The following is a 13,217-nucleotide window of genomic DNA, read 5'->3' as shown; positions in this document are numbered from 1 at the left end:
ACAAAATGTAGGTGGTGGGATTCTTGGTGAATTGATTTTTTTTTTTTTTAATCTGAAGGATCCTTTTACAATGCAATGTGTTTTCTTGGAAATCTGAGTTTTGTCCCCACAGAAGCAAACCAGTGAAGAGATGAAAATGGAATGTTCCTAACACCAGGTGTGGTTTGGAATGGAAAACAGTGACCTCACCCACCCTCTGAGACACCAGGGTGCTACGTAGACTGGGTGATGTCCCAGCGGGCCCCAGTCCAAGCGAGGGAAAGCAGGCGAGGGGAGATGGCGTGTCAGGAAGAAAGGAGAGGAAGAGCAGGTTGAGAGACACGGGAAAACATCAGCAGCTGCAGCGGCCAGGAGAGCTCTATTTTGGAAGAAGCTGCGGCAGCTCCTGCAATTCTGTCCACAGAAGGACACGCATGTTCCAATTTAACTGTGATAATTGACTGGAACCTGGAGAAAATACCGAGCCTTGCTCTTGTAGTCACAAGCCTGGGGCCCTGGGAGCCCACGGAGCCACGGTGCTTAGCAAACTCTGCCACCGAGTGCCCTCTAGCTCAAAACACCCGGAGCAGCTGGGGAACCAACCTTGGAAATCCAGCTTTGTTTCTCTCTCCCTCCTCCTCCAGTTTATTCACAAAGCCATTAACTCCCCCGTATCCTACTTCAGAGAAAAATAAGTCTCAGATTTCCTGTCTGTTCATTAATTTTGTTTTCCCTTTTGAGGCAGGTTTTATTTGGCTTTTCAGGATGCCAATTTTCTGTTGAGTGGGAGCCAAGGGAGTGTCTATTTGGATGTCAAAAGAAAGAATGCCAGGGTCACAGGTAAAGGGAAACTTGAAATGAACCCCAGCTCCTTGTCTAATCTCATGAGCTGAAAACTTCACGCCTTCGGTCTAAGATTTAGGCAAAAGTGTGAGTGTTTAACAGGGTCCTTTAGGGTAAAATAATTCCACACCCGCATCTGCACAGTTTCTGTAGCTGCATCAGACTCAGAGAACCAAGTTCTCTGGATTTCCTTATGAAGCCACTCAATGCACATTTTTTAGAAAGGCAGGCAGGACGGCAAGGGGGGCTTGCAATCGCTGTGTAAGAAGCAAACACTGGCAACATCTGATAGCCAGAGAGGTACATCAGGCCTGCAGTGTGGCTGTCATCCCCTTTGCTTCATATCTATCCGGAGAACTGCAATTCCATTGAATTTTTTTTTTTTCTTTTAATAGAAGGGAGAAGACAGAAACCAGAGAGCTAAAATGTAAGTCTTGCTTTTGCCTCTTACTAGCAATGCAACAAGTTTTCTCTAAGCTATCTTTTCCTTATTGGTAAAATTGGGATAGTGATGGTAGCTACCCAGTAGGGTTGATTTAAGAATTAAATAATATAATACATGTAAGGTTCCTGCCTGGCCTGCAACATTCAACACGTGGCAGCCATTTGGATGGTTTGTGGTGGTTGTGGTAGATTGAAAAATGCCCTCCCTACCCACAAAGATGTTCACATCCTCATCCCCAGAATCTGTGAATATGCTACTTCCATTTTGTTTGGGCTGCCATAACCAAATACCACCGGTTGGGTGACTTAAACAGTAGAAAATTATTTTCTTACAGTTCTGGAGGCTGGAAGTTTGAGATCAAAGTGTCATCAGGTTTGGATTGTCCTGAGGCCTGCCTCCCTGGCTTGTGGGTGGCCGTCTTCTCCCTGCATCTCTGCATCATGTTTCCTCTGTGTGTCTGTGTCCTAATCTCGTCTTCTTATAAGGACACTGCTCATGTTGACCCACCTCTATGAACTCATTTTATTTTAATTTCCTCTTTAAAGGCCTTCTCTCCAAATACAGCCACATTCTGAGAAACCAGAGATTAGGACTTAAACATACGGGTTTTGGGAGACACAATTCAGTCCGTAACAGTTCCCTTACATGGTAAAAGGGAAAGGTGTTATTAGGTTAAGGATCTTGAGATGAGGAGATTATTCTGGATTACCCAGGTGGACCCAATGTAACCACAAGGGCTCTTCCAAAAGGGAGAGAAGAGAGTCAGAGTCTGAGAGAAAACTGGCCATACGATGATGGAAACCAAGGCTGGAGTTTCACATGGGGAAGATAGAGGAAGAGACCATGAGCCAAGGAATGCAGGTGGCCTCTAGAAGTGGAAAGAACATGGAAACATTCTCCCCTGGAGCCCCCGCAGGAACCAGCCCTGCCAACATCTTGATTTTAGCCCAATGAGACCCATTGCAGATGTCTGTCTTCCAGGACTGTAAGGTAATACATTTGAATTGTGTTAATCTTCTAAGTTTGTGGCAATTTGTTTAGCAGCAATAGGAAACCAATACAAGTATAACTACCAACCCCCCAACCCCAAATGTGTCACATGAATCATGACATTGGGTCAGGCTCCTTCTTTGAAAATTAATAAACTTTAATTTTCAGAGAAGTTTTAGGTTCACAGTCGAACTGAGTAGAAAGGACAGAGTTCCTGCTACCACACATGCTCAGCCTCTCTCATGATCAACATCCCACACCACAGTGGTGCCTTTGTTACAACTGATGAACATGCATTGACACATCATCACCCCAAATCTATAGTTTCATTAGGGTTTACTCTTAATATTGTGCATTTTGTGGGTTTGGACAAATGTATAATGACATTTTCCCACCAATATAGTATCATACAGAATAGTTTCACTGCCCTAAAAATTCCCAGTGCTCCAACTATCCATCCCTTCCTATCCCCAACCCTTCACAACCACCAATCTTTCGACTGTCTCCATAGCTTTGCATTTTCCAAAATGTCATATAGTTGGAATTGTACAGCATGTAGTCTTTTCAGATTAGCTTCTTTCACTTAGTAACATATATTTAAGTTTTTTTCCATGTCTTCATGACTTAATAGTCCATTTCTTTTTAGCACTGAATAATACTCCATTGTCTGGATATGCCACAGTTTATCCATTTATCTACTGAAGGACATCTTGGTTGCTTCCAGGCTTTGGCAATTATAAATAAAGCTGTTGTAAATATCCAAGTGTATGTTTTCAAATCATTTGGGTCAACACCATGGAACAAGATTGCTTGATCTTAGGGTACAAGTATGTTCAGCTTTGTAAGAAACCACCAAACTGTCTTCCAAAGTGGCTGTACCATTTTGCATTCCCACGGTAATGAATGAGTGTTCTTGTTATTACACATCCTCAGGAGCATTTGGAATTGTCTGTGTTTTGGTTTTTGGCCATTCTAGTAGATGTGTAGTGGTATCACAATGTTGTTTTAATTTGCAATTCCTTAATGGCATGTGATATTTAGCATTTTTTCATATGTGTGTTTGCCATTTGTATACCTTTGCCATTTGTATACCTCCTTCGATGAGTTCTACTTACATCTTAAAGTGGAGTAGTATCAGTCTTCTGGCTTTCTTGTTGTTCTTGATTTCTGTATTTGGGGTTTTCAGCATCTTTATATACACTTTAGAATCAGTATAGATACCAAAAAATACCTTCCTTGGATCTTTATTGGGATTGTTTTGAATAATTCTGATTGTACATTATTATATTTGATTTGTTAATATTTTGTTGAGAATTTTTGCATCTATGATCAAGAGCGATATTGGTCTATATATTTTTTATTTTCTTGTAACCTCTTTGGTTTTGGTTTTAAGTTAATGTTGGCCTCATAGAATTAGGAAGCATTTTCTTTGCTTCTAACTTCTAGAACAGACTGTAGACAACTGGTATAATTTCCTCCTTAAATGTTTGGTAGAATTCACCAGTGAACCCATCTGGGCTTTGAGCATTCTGTTTGGAAGGTTATTCATTACTGATTCTATTTCTTTAAAGGCATAGGCGTATTCCAATTGTCTATTTTTTAATGTGTAAGTTTCGGCAAATTGTATCCTCTAAGGAATTAGTTTGTTTCATCTAGGTTATCAAATTTGTGGACGTAGATTTATTCATAGCATTCCCTTATTGTTCTTTTAATGTCCATGAGATCTGTAGTGATGTTCCTTCTTTTACTGTGATATTAGTAATTTGTGTCATCTCTTTTCTGTTTTTTCTTTTCTTTCTTTCCTTTTCTTTTCTTTTCTTGTTTTCTTTGTTATCCTGGCTAGAGGCTGATAAATTTTATTAATCTTTTCAAAGAATCAGCTTTTGGTTTTATTGACTTTTCTCTGTTGAGTTCCTATCTTCAGTTTCACTGATTTCTGTGCTAATATTTATTATATTTCTTCTGCTTACTTTGGAATTAATTTTCTCTTCTTTCACTAGTTTCCTAAAGTGTAAACTTAGACTATTGATTTCAGATCTTTTTTCCTCTTTGTCATATGCATTCAATGCTAAAAAAAATTCCCCTAAGCACTGCTTTTCTAGCACACCACAAATTAAGTTGTATTTTCATTTTAATTTAGTTCAATTTTTTTTTTGTAATTTCCCTTAAGATTTTCTTTGACCCATTTGTGACTTAAAAGTATGTTGTTTAATCTCCAAGTATTGGGGAATTTTTCAGCTATCTTTCTGTACTAATTTCTAATTTAATTCCACTGTGGTATGAAAGCAGACATTGTATGATTTCTATTCTTTCAAACTTGTTAAGGTGTGTTACAGTTCAGAATGTGCTACATCTTGGTGAATATTCCATATGAGCTTGAGAAGAATGTGTAATATGCTGTTGTTAGATGAAGTAGTCCATAGATGTCAATTACATCCAGTTGATTGATGGTGCTATTGAGTGCAACTATGTCCTTCCTGATTTTCTGCCTGCTGCATCTGTCCATCTCTGATAGAAGAATGTTAAAAACTCCAACTATAATAGTGGATTCATCTATTTCTCCAAGCAGTTTTATTGGTTTTTGTCTCACATATTTTGATGCTCTTTTATTAGGCACATTAATGATTGTTGTTTTCTTGGAGTATTAAGTCCTTCATCATTATATAGTCACCCTCTTTAACCCTGATAACTTTCCTTGCTCTGAATTCTGTTCTGTCTGAAACTAATACAACTATTCTTGCTTTCTTTTGATTAGTGTTAGTATGATATATCCTTTTCCATAGCTTTACTTTTATGTGTCTTTATATTTAAAGTGGGCTTTTTTAAGACAAGATGTTTGGTCATATTTTGATCCATTGAAACAACCTCTGTCTTTAATTGATGTATTAGGTTGGTGTAAAAGTAATTGCAGTTTTTGCAATTAAAAGTAATAGCAGGCCAGGCGCGGTGGCTCATGCCTGTAATCCCAACACTTTGGGAGGCTGGGTGGGCAGATCACAAGGTCAGGAGATCGAGACCAACCTGGTCAACATGGTGAAACCCTGTCTCTACTAAAAATACAAAAATTAGCTGGGCATGGTGGTGCATGCTTGTAATCCCAGCTTCTCGGGAGGCTGAGGCAGGAGAATTGCTTGAACCCAGGAGTCGGAGGTTGCAGTGAGTTGAGATCACGCCACTACACTCCAGCCTGGCAACAGAGTGAGACTCCAGCTCAAAAAAAAAAAAAAAAAAAAAAAGTAATAGCAAAACCCACAATTACTTTTGCACCAATCTAATATTTAGGAAATTGATGTTTAAAGTGATTGAGATCTTGGACTAATATCTACCAAATTTGTTACTATTTTGTTTGTTGCACTTGTTCTTTGCTCTTATTTTTGTCTTCTACACTGTTTCTGCCTTTTATTTCAATTGAGCATTTTATATGATGCTATTTTCTCTTTTGTTAGCATATTATTTTTCTCTTTCTGTACTCTTCTTAGTGATTACCTCAGAGTTTCCAACACACATTACAACTAATCCAAGTCCACTTTTAAATAACACTTTGCCATTTCATGGGTAGTGCAAGTACCTTATAATAACAAAATATTCCTAATTTCTCCCTCTTCTTCCTTGTGTCATTGTTGCCATTTATTTCATTTATACATAAACATATTATATCTATATAAGAGCACAATGTAGCTATTGTTATTCTGAACAAACTATTATCTGTTAGATCAAATAAGAATAAGAACAATAAAAGTTTTGCTTTATCTTCACTTATTCCTTCTCCAATGCTCTTCATTTCTTAATGTTGATACGAGTTTCTGACCTATAACATTTTCCTTCTCATCGAACAACCCTCTCAACACTTTTTTCAAAGGCAGGCCTACTGGCAACAAATTCTCTCAATTTTCATCTAAGAATGTTCTTATTTCTCCTTCACGTAAGAAGGATAATTACATGCAGAGTAAAGAGGTGGGTTTCTTCTCTCAACGTTTCAGATATTTCACTCCACTCCCTCCCTGCTTGCGTGGTTTCTGAGAAAACGTCACATGTCATTGTTATCTTTGCCTCTCTATAAGTAAGGTGTTTTCTTCTTCTGGCTTCTTTCAGGACATTCTTTTTATCTTTGATTTTTCTGAAGTTTGAATATGATGTGCTTGGCCCAGGTGTATTTCTTTTGGGCATTTATCTTGCTTGGTGTTCTCTGGGCTTCCTGGATCTGTAGTTTGGGCGTCTGACATTAGTTTGGGGAAACTATCAGTCATTGTTGCTTCAAACATTGCTTTGTTTCTTCCCCTCTTTCTTTGTCTTCTAGTATCCCCATTACACATATGTTATGCTTTTTGTAGTCATCTCACAGTTCTGGGATATTCTGCTCTGTTATTTGTTTGGTTTTGTTTTTGTTTGGGGATGGGGGTTGGGGTTGGTCATTTTTTCTTTGCTTTCCAGTTTTGGAAATTTCTATTGACATATCCTCAAGCTTGGAGATTCTTTCCTTGTCTATGTCCAGTCTACTAACGAGCCCATCAACAGCATTCTTCATTTCTCTTTCAATATTTTTAATCTCTAGCCTTTCTTTTAAATTTTGTCTTAGAAGATATATCTCTCTGCTTACATTATCCATCTGCTCTTGGATGTTGTATATTTTTTTCATTAAAGCCCTTAGCATATTAATCCTAGTTTTGGAGTACTAAAAATTATTCCTGTACTGAAAATTCCAAAATTCCTGCCATATCTGACTCTGGTTCTGATATTTGTTCAGTCTCTTCAAACTGTAAGGTTTTTTCCCTTTTCGTATGTTTTGTAATTTTTTTATTGAAAGGTAAATATGATTCCTGGGGGTATTTTTCTCCAATGTTCACGGTGAGGATGCTAGAGCATCTCAGGGTGAAACACAAATGTGTGGAGACTTCCTTTGAGTGCATCCCCTGGAATTTTTAAAACTCAGACCTGTCCATCCTGAGCCTTCAGCAATTCATCAATTACAGCTCAGCTTTCCCTACCCTGGCGTTGTTTCCCCAGAGGCTTATGCTTGTAGATTCTGCTCTGGAAAGTTGTGACTCTCTGTATTCACCCGTCTATCTCTCCAATTTTAAGATCAGCAGTTTGTCCTGTGACCTAACTTCTCTGACAAGCCTAAGAATATAAGAATCTAAAAATCTTGATTTTTCAGTTTGTTCAGCTTTTACTTTTTGTTAAGACAGAGTGGAGACTTCTAAGCATCTTACGTGATGGATAAGAAAATTCAAGATTTTTATTTTTATGAAAGGGATTTCCTCCCAGTCAATAGTCCAAGGGTTCGGTCAGGGTGAACCTATTAGCAAGTAAAATATTGATTGAGAAACTGACCATTAAATATATTAATATAGTCACGTTCAAATAGGATGTAGAAATGAGTAGACAGCATTTGAAATAAAGGTCTGCACAACAAACAGCACAAAACAATAATGGACAGTGAAGGGAAATATTCAGCTTATTTTATTACTAACTTAAGAAAGTTAAGAAAATAAATGCTTGACACTTTGCATAAATTGGATCATAAAAGAATAATAGCCAAAGCAATCTACTACCAAGGAAGGAAAACATGGGAATCCATCACAGACATTTGGGACCCAAACCACGTCCTACATTATAAGGGCACAAAAATACCAGGAGGGAGATGTACAGAATTGAGCTGGGCAAGGAAGAGGTCAGCTCTGGGGCCCCACTCAGGGGTGGTACAGAATATCCTGGTGTGGTGGAGGGAACAGGTGAAGGTGGAATCGAAAGAGGGAACAAGAAAAGGTGTGGTTTGGGGGTACATATGCAAACTCATATGTGTGCGTTTGAGAAATCTTCAGGTCTCAGACTGTGGTTTCTGTCACTGACCCATTGCTGTTCCACGGAAATAAATGTGGTTGGAAAATCAATAAGAATGAGCAGGTTGAGGAGGTTTCTCTTTCTCTGCCTGTTGGTACCTCCAGGAAGACCGGTTCTTACCCTGGGGAGTCCTTTGGCAGGGTGATCTTGGGGGGCCGAACTGGGACTGTAGCAACTGTGAGAGTCCAGAGATGCAGCAGACGCATTCCTGCTGATCTGGGGAACTGGCTAGCACTGGATCAGGGAAGTGGGGGTGAAGTTGGTCAGCAGCTAAATATGTGACCCCAGCTCTCAGAGCTCCCGTAGTCAGAGGATTGTGTAACGGCTCTGGTGTATCTGATGCCCCATGACTGTTATGGACTGAATTTTTGTCTCCCCCTCAAAATTCATATATTGAAGCTCTAATCCCCAATAGGATGGGGATTACTTGGAGATGAGGTTTAGGTGAAGTCCTGAGGGTGTGGCTCCGTGATGGGATTGGCGGGTCTCCTTATAAGAAGAGGAAGAGGGGTCAGAGCTCGTTCTCTCTCCACTGCGAGTGCACAGTGAGAAGTCAGCCATCAGCCGGAAAGAGGGCACTCACCAGGAACCAAATCTGCCGGCACCTTGGTGCTGGATTTCCTGGCCTCTAGGACTGTGAGAGCCATAAATGTCTGTTGTTTAAGCATCCCAGTCTATAGTATCTTGTGATTGCTGCCCAAGCAGACTAAGACACTGCCACTGTTCCCCTGTCCCTGTCTAATCCTGGATGCTCCCTACAGCTCACCCCAGTTAGAGATTTCATGTGTTCCTTGGACCAGTGGCCCCAGCCACTCTCATAGCAACTGTAGCTGGGCCCCTAGCTATGCAGTGCCACTCACAGCCTGTGTTTAGACATCAGGCCTCAGCCTGGTCTGCTAAATATCTGGAAGCGCCACTTTCTCACTCAAATTCTTCCTCTTGCCAAGCAGTCTGATCTGACAGGGGTCTTGAGCAAGAAAGAAAGATAGAATTTGTCATATTTGCAGTACATAACATTCTATAGAGTAATTCGTAACTTGCCCCTTTCCCACTTCTCTTACATGCATCCTTTTGTGACTACTAACATTCCAAAATCACTGAAGAAATGAAACAACGAATTGTGAAATGCAATATAAAATTATTCTCATGATCAAAATTAAATCTCTTGTCGCAACCTGGAAAGAAAAATAACATGGATCAGAATAGCCCTAGGAAGCTGCCTCCAAACTTGAGGAGGGCACCAGCTGATTTTCAGGCTGACACATCACCAAAGGTGACAACAACTGACTGTCCAGCTTCTCATACATGCGGTAACCTGGGCAAGGGAGGAACAATGTGGTGTACCTGTTGGCAACAAGTCAGGCTACACTGAAACATTCCAAGGATAGAAAACAAGACAGAACATTAAATATTTGAACTCTGGCAATTTTTAATCCCAGCTGTGAAGGGACAGGAGGGTAAACACAGTCCATTTATAAAAGGTGTGCACATTCACAGGGGCTCTAAATAATGCAACATTGTTTCGCTCGTCCGTGCTGCTGATAGTTTCATAGTGAAAAAGTCACTCCAGACAAGTTGGCTCCAGTCACACCGGCCTCTGGAGAGAGGCCAAAATTGTTCTGCTGCAAGCCTCCCAGTGGCACCCAGACATTTTAAAAGAGGGGCTTTCCACTGTTTGTGTTGTGCCGGGATTTCTACAGAGGTGAGAGCTGAGAGAGAATCCTGGCAGCAACCACATTCTGCAATCCCACAAGTGGGGACAGGTGTGCTCCACTCAAAAAAAGCCACAGTTCTCTTTGTTTAACAGAAAATTAATGACGCACCTGGATTCCAGTCTGAAGGAAGTAGATCATGTTTGTTTTCAGAAACAGGCTCTGCTGAGGGTGCAGAGTATGTGGGTCCCACAGCCTCCATCTGCATCTTCTGTGACGTCTCAGTTGCTGCTGACAGCCGTGTTCCCCACTACGTGTATTTCTATTCCTATTGGTCTGCTAATGCCCAAGGAAAGGCAGTGTTCTGAGAAGGCATGGGCTGAGCTGGGGCCTGGTAGCCAGGTTAATGATGGAATTGCCTGCCACAATCCCAAAGGACACATTTCTACAACACATGAGACAGTTCTGAGGCCAGTACCCCTTACACACCCCAGCACTCTCCTGGGCCAATGGCCATGGCTAAGCAAGGATCTCACATTCCGGGCCTAGTATTTGTTTGCTACTATCCTCTTTCTTCAGAAGAAAGTGAAATAAAAATGAAGAGTATTTTTGCCAACTTTCCAGAAGAAAGTGGAAGAAAAAGGCTTGGAAAAGGTTGCTGAATTCAAAGATTGGCAGATTACAAAAATATGTAAATTAATATATATTACTTTAGATACAGTTAATGTTCTATTCAGACCATAAAGAAAAATCACACCCACCCTCCGAGGATGTTTAAAGATAGGTCCTTTACTAGACCAGAGTGTTGGAGGTTGTTGGGACAGGAGGCGATGCCGTGGAGAGACAATAGAGATGGAAGGGACTTCACAACCCGGACACCAAAACCAAACAAAGACAGCATAGAATAAACTACAGTCGGTTCTCACTTAGGGAGCTTAGTATAAACAACCTGAATGAAACAGCGGCGTATTTACAGAGTGGTAAACCATGACCAAGTGGGGTTGTCCCAAGAAAGCAAAGATGGTTCAATACAGTGATTTGTTAACAATGCATTCTACTTTTTTTTAATCAAGGAAGAACAAAATGAGATAATTTCAAGACATTTAGTAAAGTTCAATATACATTTGTGTTGTGAGCTTTTAATAGTGGAAGAACAGATGCAACTTTAATGTGCTTAAGAATATAGATCCTCTTACACCCAAACTGACGTCAGCATTGTCCGTGGTGAAACACTAAAGTGCTTCTTAGAATGCTGTCAAAGTAAGGAACGGGACACAGCGGAGTCTATCATCACTCTGGCATTTAGTCCTGTTGGAATAGACTCATCAAAGAAAATAGGAAAAAGAAAGAAAGAATGTTTAAAAAAATGAAAAGAAGGCAAAATTAATATTATTTGAAAAAGTTATGGCTGTAATACATGGAATATTCAAGAGTGTCAGCTGAAAATCTATTAGTAACAATATGAAAAGTCAGCAGGAAGATAGGCCAAAATCTTAATATATGTTAGTCAATTTTATATTATGAAATATGATGACAAAAGATCCCATTTATAATAACATTGAAAAGAATTATAGCAATAAATAAATCTTAAGGGAAATATGCAGAACACATATGAGAAAATTCTTAAACTCCAGAGGGGCATAAAGGAAGACTTTAGTACATGGAAACATATATTTTAGTCTTATGGAGCAAAACTAAAAAATCCAAAGATGTCATGTTTTTCTAACTTAATTTGTAAATTTGATGTTATTAATTTGATTTGAAATGCTATCCGAGTTTTCTTCATAACCTGACAAGTTGATCCTACAGTTGAAATAAAATAAGCATATGAAAATATTCAGGAAAGTTCTGGAAAAATTATAGAAGAATTGGGGTGAGATAGCGACTAGCCTTATCAGACATTTAAAAGCTGTAATAAGTAAAGCAGTTTGCTATGGAGCAGAATTAAATAGCCACATCTACACCCAGGCACAAATGACTGATAATGACTTAGTGTATCATGCATCCAGGAAATAGTTTTCAAGGGTTCATGATGTCTTCCGCCACTGCCCTGGTAACGCATGTGGGCTTCAGTCCTAGCAGGAGACTGTGATTGGTTTGGGGGATTCTCACATCCTCAAATTCTTTCACTGCTCAATCAGCCCCAAAGCAGGCCTGGCTCCAGGAACGGAACCAATTTGGAGCACATTTCTAAGTAAGTGGCTTGGAGAACAAAAGCCCCAGTCCTCTGGACCTCTTCCTGGCAATACCTGCTTTGATAGAAAGCTTGCTTTGCTATTGATTCCCTAGACTGAGAAACCCAGAGGAAAAGAAGCAACAAGGGTACTTTCATGGGGACAATGATGACTGTGATACCTCTTACTCCTAAGGCACCAGATAATTCTTTTATTAATAAACTTTATTTTTTAGACCAGGATTAGGTTTCTTAAAAAGTTGAACAGAAAACAGTGAGTTCTCAGATACCCCCTTTCCCCACCCTAAACCTCACCCCACAGAATTTCCTCTACCATTAACATCTGGCTTGAGTGTGGCGCATTAGGGTGTGCGCTCTGCATTGCACATCCTCCGGGTTTCCACAGTGCATAATGTCATGCATCTCCCATTTCAGTATAATACAGAGCAGTTTCACTGTCCTGAAAGTCCCCTGAGCTCCATGGATGACTTTTTCAAAATTAAAATCAGACACAGGCCGAGCATGGTGGCTCATGCCTGTAATCCCAGCACTTTGGGAGGCCGAGGCGGGCAGATCACGAGGTCAGGAGATCGAGACCATCCTGGCTAACACGGTGAAACCCCATCTCTACTAAAAATACAAAACAATTAGCCAGGCGCGGTGGCAGGCACCTGTAGTCCCATCTACTCAGGAGGCTGAGGCGGGAGAATGGCGTGAACCCGGGAGGCAGAGCTTGCAGTGAGCTGAGATCACACCACTGCACTCCAGCCTGGGCGGCAGAGCGAGACTCCATTTCAAAAAAAAAAAATCAAACATAAAGAGAAAGACAGAGCTCTTCTGACACTGAGCTGCTTGCCTTTCTAATAACAAGAAATTTACAACCATTGTAAATTGACCTGAAATACACCAGTCACTTTGAGAGTCCTCAACTCCTAAAATCCTTAGCTAATACCAATCTTATTAGTTTCTTTTATTTATCAAGGAAGAACAAAATGAGATAATTTCAAGACATTTAGTAAAGTTCAATATACATTTATGTTGTAAACACAAATCGAAATTGGCTGCCACAATCCCAAAGGACACATTTCTAAAACACATGAGACAGTTCTGATGCCAGTACCCCTTACACACCCCAGCACTCTCCTGGGCCAATGACCGTGGCTAAGCAAGGATCTAATATTCCAGGCCTAGTATTTGTTTGCTACTATTCTCTCTCTCCAGAAGAGAGTCCCATCTCTTCCATGGGAAGAGAAAAATTTCATAGTTAATGTTACTTTAAAAAACAAAAACAAAA

At 40.1% G+C, this 13,217-nt stretch overlaps 1 long non-coding RNA gene across 1 annotated transcript; it reads left to right on the top strand.

Annotated features, from left to right (window-relative positions):
• The first annotated feature begins 987 nt into the window (after positions 1-987).
• LOC144333530 (uncharacterized) lies at positions 988-2,155 on the top strand. Its single transcript, XR_013402244.1, has 3 exons — positions 988-1,122; positions 1,218-1,249; positions 2,017-2,155. It is a non-coding gene; the product is annotated as an uncharacterized LOC144333530 (long non-coding RNA).
• The last annotated feature ends 11,062 nt before the right edge of the window (positions 2,156-13,217 follow it).

This window comes from Macaca mulatta, chromosome 12 (assembly GCF_049350105.2).
Source record: "Macaca mulatta isolate MMU2019108-1 chromosome 12, T2T-MMU8v2.0, whole genome shotgun sequence".
Classification (NCBI taxonomy): Eukaryota; Metazoa; Chordata; class Mammalia; order Primates; family Cercopithecidae; genus Macaca; species Macaca mulatta.
The sequence above is the reverse complement of the archived record's forward strand: the minus strand, read 5'-3'. Positions and strand labels throughout refer to the sequence as shown.